Here is a 7,796-nt window from a genome sequence, read left to right as displayed (position 1 = left end):
CTTCATCTACCTCGTTTAGACGTTGCCTTGAAATTTACTCAGACTTTCCATTTTCTGCGCATTAACAGAAAACCCTTTGTTAATGAACGAGTTGAATCTCTTTTGACTTGTATCACTTCAAAAAAATCAGGTGGAACAAGTGAAGACAGTCCAGCTAGTTCATGCCGCTGCAAGTCCCTGTTTGTAGGGGTGACGTTCACGCAGGCCTTTGCCCACCCGTCTCAGAGCTCACCACACTGGCATCGGGGCCTGCTGATGCGCGCTACGCCACGTCTTCTTCCCTTGCCTCTCGCCCCCACGTGTGCTTTCATCAGCAAGCCACGTGGTCCTTCTACCTTCCACTCAGGGTCAAGGTAAGATAAGAGGCAGAGAAAGATCTCACAGAGAGGTGCACAAGATGGACTAGTTGTGCATAAACAGATAAATTTCTGGGGCAAATTCTGCTGCCTTTTGGAATGAGAAGATTGGTTATAGGGATCAAGAGAGACAGAATCGATGCTCGTCGAACCGATAAATTCCCCGTCTAGACAGTTTACGTTGCCATTGAAGCACTGAGTTGCCATTATTCTCCGTCTGTCAGCTGCTTGTTTCCTGTATGAGCTACTCAGGCTTTCTAAATCATATCTGTCGGTCCCTTGCCAAATGCTTGGCTGTTGGGTACACACATGGAATAAATTATCCAATGGAAAACAGCTCGAATCTTTCCAGCGATGCGGTCAAGTGCACCGATAAATCTTAACGTGCCCGTGAAGAGATGTCTGACTAGCATACTGGACACAAGATACAAACATCTCACAGAAGACAGCTCCAGCTGAAGTGCTCAGAGTTCACTTGACTTAGGACTTTTCAAGCTAGAGGGAGAAACAAATGTCCAAACCACACCTTGAAATCCTAATAGATGGTAAGCGCTCCTCACGCACGCAACTGAGTTACCCTTCATGTTCAGGAAACCGGTGGCAGTCCTTCCTTTCTAGCGTGGAAGGGAGGCTTCCCGAACAACAGAAGAGAAGAACTCACCGTGGCTTTGTGACCGCTCTTGGCTCCTTCTTCAAGCCTGAGAGAACACCCTGGGGGCAATGGAATAAAAGAGTCCCTTTGTCTTGGACATCCCTCTCTGTTTGCTCTTTCCCCTACCTATGATAGTGTCTGTGCATTGAACACCCGTGCCCTTCACCATGGAAGTTCAGGGGGGTGACGCTCCACATAGAGATCTGAGCTCCCAGGGTTTCTGTCCTCTCTGATTATCAGTCAGTCATTGTTGCTGCTTCCAAGAGGCTCAAAGGCCATGAGGAAGGTAGGAACCAGAGCTGTGGTTCCGGGAGCTTGGGTTGACCAGATGCCCTGAGAGCCCACCAGACAGTCCCTTTCTCTAGTGGGTCACATGCGTCTGCCCAACACATTCGTCCTCAGCATCTTTTGTTGGTGTTGCAAATTAGGGAGATTTTTCTTCTTTCATAAGCTCAGAATTCTTACGCTATCTATACTGTAATGTGGGATGCCTAGTATGTGCACTTTTTAATATTTTTAGTCCATTCATTTCATCATTCAATGAGGCTTTATCAGGTAGCTCCTACATTCCAGGCTGGATGATGAGGACACAGAGATAAATTTAATGTGTCTCCTCCTATAATTAAAATCTCATGATAAATGACTTGGCCATATGTGAGTACGATTCTACTGTACATCAGGTTATAGCTCTTGTCGCCAATGGGTGATTTATGTGCTTCTCGCCCATGATAATGAAGAAAACCTATGAAACCAGAGCTTATCTGCTGACCCCATGCCGCCGCTAAGTGATTTGGTTTAACTCCGTGGTGAGTCCTAAGCTTGCCCATGTCCATGGCTGGCCTTCCCTTTCTCTGGCCTGCCTCCCAGGACATCTGCTGGAAACCAGAAGAAATACAGCTGCGTGTTGCAAGACCCACCAGGGAAACGGGAACTGCTCTGGGTGCCTTGCACGGAGGAAGGTGAATTTAGGAAGGCGTGGAAGGTGACGGACAAATGAAACAGCCAGTAGGGGATGTTAGGGCAGAGCATCCAGAAGCTCAGGATGCCACTCCCCTCAATCCTCGCCCCCCATCACTCCCCACCCTGCAAATGTGAGAAATGCAGGAAGAAGGCAGCGATTTGCAAACCCAGTCCCAGCTGTCTGACTCTGGGGCAAATGCTGGTGCTGCACCTCCCCACCCCCGCGGGGGGTGGGGGTTAGGCCGCTGCCACTGGGGTTGCTGCATTAAAGCGGCCAAACTGCATTCTGGGAAGCAGAGGCAAGGCATTGTCTGGTGTGTTTCCATTTGTTTCGGGTCTCAATAATTTCAGTAGCTCTTAAGGTATCATATCAGTAAACCCCGTATCGAGCTCCTCTAAAACCTCGCAAGTGAGCTCCTGTTCTCGGCCCTCACCCTCTGGGACTCAAAGCCACGTATTCGTGTTGACTGTACAAATAAGGGGTGTGCATTAGGAGGCCCAGAAGCAACCGAATACAGGAGAGAAGGGGAGGGGATGAGCTTTGATAGCTGACTCTGTGGAACACCCCTCTTTGACTCCGAGATCAGCATCGTCTCCGGCTGGGTCCAGTTCGTCACAATAGAAAACCCAGGACGTCAACCAAAATTTGGGGGTCTGTTTTTGTCCGTTTTGATGTTATCGAATGCTTTTTAAAAAAATCCCCTGTGGATTCAGAAGAGAAAAGTATTAATTTGTGCCTCTGTTACCTTCTTTGGCTTGTTCGCTCTGCCTCTTGGTACCCTGCTGCTTCCTTGAAGGTCTTACACGTGTTTATCTTCATCTCTCGGCTCTCGGTGCCTCTTGTGGAAAGCGGCCTGTGAGTGCTGACAGGCAGATTCTACAGCAAAGCCTATCCCCTCTCTTTGCTGTAGTTTCCTGTGGTGTTGAATTTTATTCTTCTGTCCTCATACATTATAAAAACTGAAGCAAGCCAGGTGCGAGCTGAACAGCGGGTGATCTGAACAGAAGCTTCTCGGAATATAATTCACACACAGCTGCCTTTGTCATTTAATTTTGTAGTGGATAGTTTGAGAAGCGTTTCCAACAAGGAAAAACTCATTTGAAGACTGCACTGCTTATTTCTCCCCTTTAGTTCAGCGTGAGGGTGTTTACCCAGGAAAGCCTTCCCGCGTTTAAATGCACACAAGGTTAGTCTAGTTGGTTGGAAGCCAGAGGATGGCGTGATTGTCTCAGTCCAGTTCATGCGGTGGAGGTGACCTGTTAGCCCTAAGAATAGGTCACCACAGAGGGAGAATTCGCTGTTTCCTTCGCATTTTCTCTGTATGACCAGCATGTGGCGCTGTTTGCTGTGAAAAGCTGCCTTTTTAATTTTTCAGGAGCTTCCCTCCAAATCCATGGAATTGACAGGGCTCCATGTAAACTTCCCTGGGCTTGAAAACGTCAAACAAAAACCCACTTTCTGTCTTTTAACAGCACCGAGTTTTAATATTTCTAAAGAGCATCTTTTGGGTTTCTTTTCACGTTGAAGAATGAAAATGGGAATACAAGCGTGATTGTTGAACTTCCTTTTAAAAAAAAGCTTTACAAGTTTCATTTTACAAAATAGTAAATATAAGTTGTACAGAAAAGTTCATTCATTTCCCAGGGAAAGTATGCCACTCAGAAGTGAAAAATAAGTTTTCAAGTTATAAAATGTCAAATTTAGTTAAAATTATATAATTTAAATTGAATTCCCTGATGCTTCTCAGAAATGTCTGAGGATGAACCGGTAATATTTTGGTCATGATCAAGAACCAGAAACACACGAGTTACTTTTTATATTTTAAATAATGTCCTGATTTTGGCTCTTGAATAGGATGTTATGGTGATTTCTAGGGTTTTTTGAAACCTCCAGCTTATTTGTAACATCAGGTATGAAAGCGACTCCTCGTGGTGTGGTTGTTCCGGTGAGGATTCAGGTGAAGTCAGTTAGGTGCCTGATCCGCGAGTCCCCGCGTTCCCTGTTACCGGCTTCGAGCATCCTTGGAAACCAGGGGCCTTCAGAAACCCAGCGCCCGTGCGCGGAGCACAGCGGCCGGCTCCGTGGGCAGTGAAATCGGCAGAGGCCTGCCCCTGCGCCGCAGTCAAGACACCTGGGCAGGGGCTGGGCCGGAGAGGACACCGTTGCCATGCAACTGGCCCTGGAAACACGGAAGTGCAAATTCCCATACATTTCATATTCTCGCCATTCACTTTAGTCGCTGTTGCAGTGACAGAACTCGACTTTCGTGGTGACTTCATCTAGAAGAGGCTTTTAGGCCCCCCAGGCTTTACCTAGCGGAACAAATTTAACACGAGGTGATGGATTAATGGTGACTCTGGTGGGGGGGGGGGCGAAAGAAAGGGCAAGGAGACAAATTCTTGAAAAGTGATAGCTTGAAATGCTGTTTTTTGGCAGTTTGCATATTTTGCAAAAATTGAAAACTTTTTGAAAAAAAGTTTTAAAATTTCCTTAAATTTTTTTTTTTTGTTTGCATTCACAAAAGTAATAGCAAACATATTTCGAATACGCCATAGTAAAATCTTGGTAAATAACCATCGGGGCGATTCATAAAAATAATACCTCTATACCTGCATATACTGCGCTAAATTTTTATAACTTCGCTCAAGAGAAAAATACGTTGTATGCTAAAATTCCCCCCAAATAAAATATCTACATTACAACATCATAGAAGAAAACAGATCATTGAAAATGGACACGGGCATTCTTTTCTGAGAAGTAGAGTGTATATCCAGTGACTTATGCCAAAAGCTCAATTCTCCATTGGTGCCATGGTTCAACGGGCTGCTGGAGACCCGACCGGTCTGGTCCCAGAGAGGTCACGCCGTGCTCGCCTGAGATCACATGACAAGAGATGCCCTCTGAGAGTCATCGGCCTGGCTAGCTGCATCCCTCCTTCCCCGTTTCACGTCCCTTTTCTCTCTCGACAGCTCCCTCCGTGGTCCCTGCCGCAGCGGCCCAAAGCTGAGCAGGGGCCTCGAGTCCGGAGGAGGAGGAAAGCTGGGCTAATGAAAGAGGAACGTGGGAGTCTGGCGCCCCGCCCCGCGGCGGGGCGGTGAGCCTGGGCCAGGCCCTCGCAGGGCGCCTTCTTCATCTCCTCGTGTTTCCCTTTCGGGAAGGGAACTGCAGTTTCTGGGATGAGGTGCCTGGGGTTGCATCGCCAAATGAAGGCACCTGAGAGGAAACGGCACCTCGTCCGTGAGCTCCCTGTCCTCACTTCAGTGTGCCCTGGGACCTGTGACCAGTGAGCTGGGACGCATTCCATGCAAGACCCCTGAACGCCATCGAATGAGGCTGCGGACCCTCCCGTTTCAGAGCGAGTTCTCACTGTGCTTTCCCAGGAGGGGCCTGTCGCGGAAAACCGATGCCTGCCTCCTTCACAGTGGATCCAAGTCCAGCGCAGCTGGAAGCCTTTAAAAGGACAAGCCGCATGCCTGAACAATGAGTCTACGGGTGTCTCCAGTAAATGTATTGGAAGAAAGGTGACAACTTGGTCACAAAGAAATAGATCGGTATGTTCCATCCTTTTCCATGCACATCCCTAAAAAAGGACTTTCCACCAAGTGAGGTGATAGATGCTGCTGAAATCACACTTTCTGGTCCATTTTCGATGAGGTATATGTTTTCTAAATCAATGATCTCTCAAACCAGTCCCTGGTTCACTTCCTTGGTGTCGTTTCAAAGTTGAGATTCCAGCGTCCTACCCCAGATGTGTATTTATATAGTTTTAATCCTCACCCAAGGGTATGGTGATTGATTTTAGGGAGAGAGGAAGAGACAGAAGGTCGGGGGGAGAGAGAGAGAGAGTTGTCTCCCATATATGCCCTGACTGGGGATCCAGACCGCAACCTAGGTATGCGCCCTGAGCAAGAATCGAGCCTACAGCCTTTCTGGTGCACAGCATGATGCTCCAACCCACGGAGCCACCCAGCTAGGGCCGCTGAAGACATACTGACCCCAGATCTCAGGATGTGGGGGTCCAGAGCACACTTCCCGGGGAGTTCTTATTCTCTGCTGAAAAAAGAAAAAAAAGAGAACAGCAAAAAGAAACTAATAAGCTACGTAAATTTTGAGGAAGAGCATGGTTAACTTAGGGGAGGGAGTGAGAGTGTTGTTTTGTGTGTTTCTTCCATAAAGTCACCAGGGCGCACCGTGCATTTTCCTCTGGGTTTGGTCACATAGATAGGAAGAGTGTCTGTACTCCCTGGCTGAGGTGCGTTTCATCTGTTCAAGTCAAACTGAAGTCAACAGCAGGTTCATTTCTCCTCCACACAAACTCAGACCATGGGGTTCAAGTGGATTTCAGGGAACAACGTGCTAAGCTCTTTCTCGCGAACGCGCCCGGGTGATCCGTGCATACTTCTCCGTCGTTCCTTCGACACACGCTCCGGGCCCTCTTCTGCGCTTGGTCTTCATGAGCTCAGGGTGTGGCGCTCAGTCCTGCCAAAGCTGCAGGGTTTCCGTGTGCCAACTCGCAGGGCACAGCGCCGAAGAAATTGAGCATATCCGAGCAGACTCTAAACCTACATTTTGACGGCAATTAAAATAAATGCCGTGAAAAGGGCCAGGATAATCCCAGAGGATGGCTGTGATAATCCCAAAAGAAGAAAGCAGTGCAGATGCAGGTATTGTTTTAACGCATGTGTAACAACGTGGCCCTGTATGCTTAATCCCAGGCTTTCTGTTCAACTGACTGGATGTGTGTGTGTGTGTGTGTGTGTGTGTGCGCGCGCGCGTGTGGTTGATGATAAAATGTATTTCTTCATGGAAGTGAATATGCTATGGAGCCTGGATAAGTAGCACGCACATTGCTTACACACTCGCGCGCGCGCGCGCGCACACACACACACACAGCCTTTTGAAAGGTTGAAAGCTGTTTTTAAAAGCTGAGCATGTTTGTCCTTACGGCTTCAGTTTCCAGAATATATATTTCTGATAGGACATGCACAAAATGATACCATAAGAAAATGCAGGCATGCACAATACCCTTGCCTTCGCTGAGGGCAGCTATTTGCTGAACTTGAACATTCAAACAGATACCGTGGGAGCAGCTGCTAGGGTTTTGGGAACTGTTTTTATTAATTCCCAAATGGAAGTGATAGCATAAAAGTCAGTCTCTAGAATTAGGCGTCACGGCTCCATTCATGGACAAACAGCTTCATATGCCTTCTTGCTTGGGGTCACCATGATGAGCTGCTTTATTCTCAGTCCAAGCGAACTCTCCTTAATGCACTTTTAAAGGTTTCCCTTCACAACTCTGTGCACCTTATTAAACAAACGATTGAGCTCAGGTGAGCTTACGCCTAAATTTTGTAAGCTCTTGGCTCAAGTGGAATCTCGCCCTGCGAAAACCTATGAAAAGGTTGTCCACATCCTTTGAACCTTTTTCAAAATTAACATCATGATGGATGGGGATGGAAGCCCCAGTGTGGACCAGTGTGCACCCTTGTAGGTGGGACTCTGGACGGTGCTCCAAGTCATGTTCTCTCTGCCCAGAGAACCTAGCGAACAAAACAACTCTGATTTTTAAAAAATATTTCATGTATTTTTAGAGAGAGGGGAAGGGAGGGAGAAAGAGGAAGAGAAACATCACTGTGTGGTTGCCTCTTGTGCGCCCCCTGCTGGGGACCTGGTTGGCAACCCAGGTGTGTGCCCTGACTGGGAATCGAACCCGTGACCCGTTGGGTCATAGGCCGACGCTCCATCCACTGAGCCACGTCAATCAGGGCAACTGATTTTTTTAATTACTGAGAAACACACCAAAGAATGACTTCTCTTGGCCTTGCTG

The sequence above is a fragment of the Pteronotus mesoamericanus genome, unplaced genomic scaffold (assembly GCF_021234165.1).
Source record: "Pteronotus mesoamericanus isolate MK-2021 breed Mesoamerican mustached bat unplaced genomic scaffold, CSHL_Meso_final contig_65, whole genome shotgun sequence".
Lineage (NCBI taxonomy): Eukaryota > Metazoa > Chordata > Mammalia > Chiroptera > Mormoopidae > Pteronotus > Pteronotus mesoamericanus.
The sequence above is the reverse complement of the archived record's forward strand: the minus strand, read 5'-3'. Positions refer to the sequence as shown.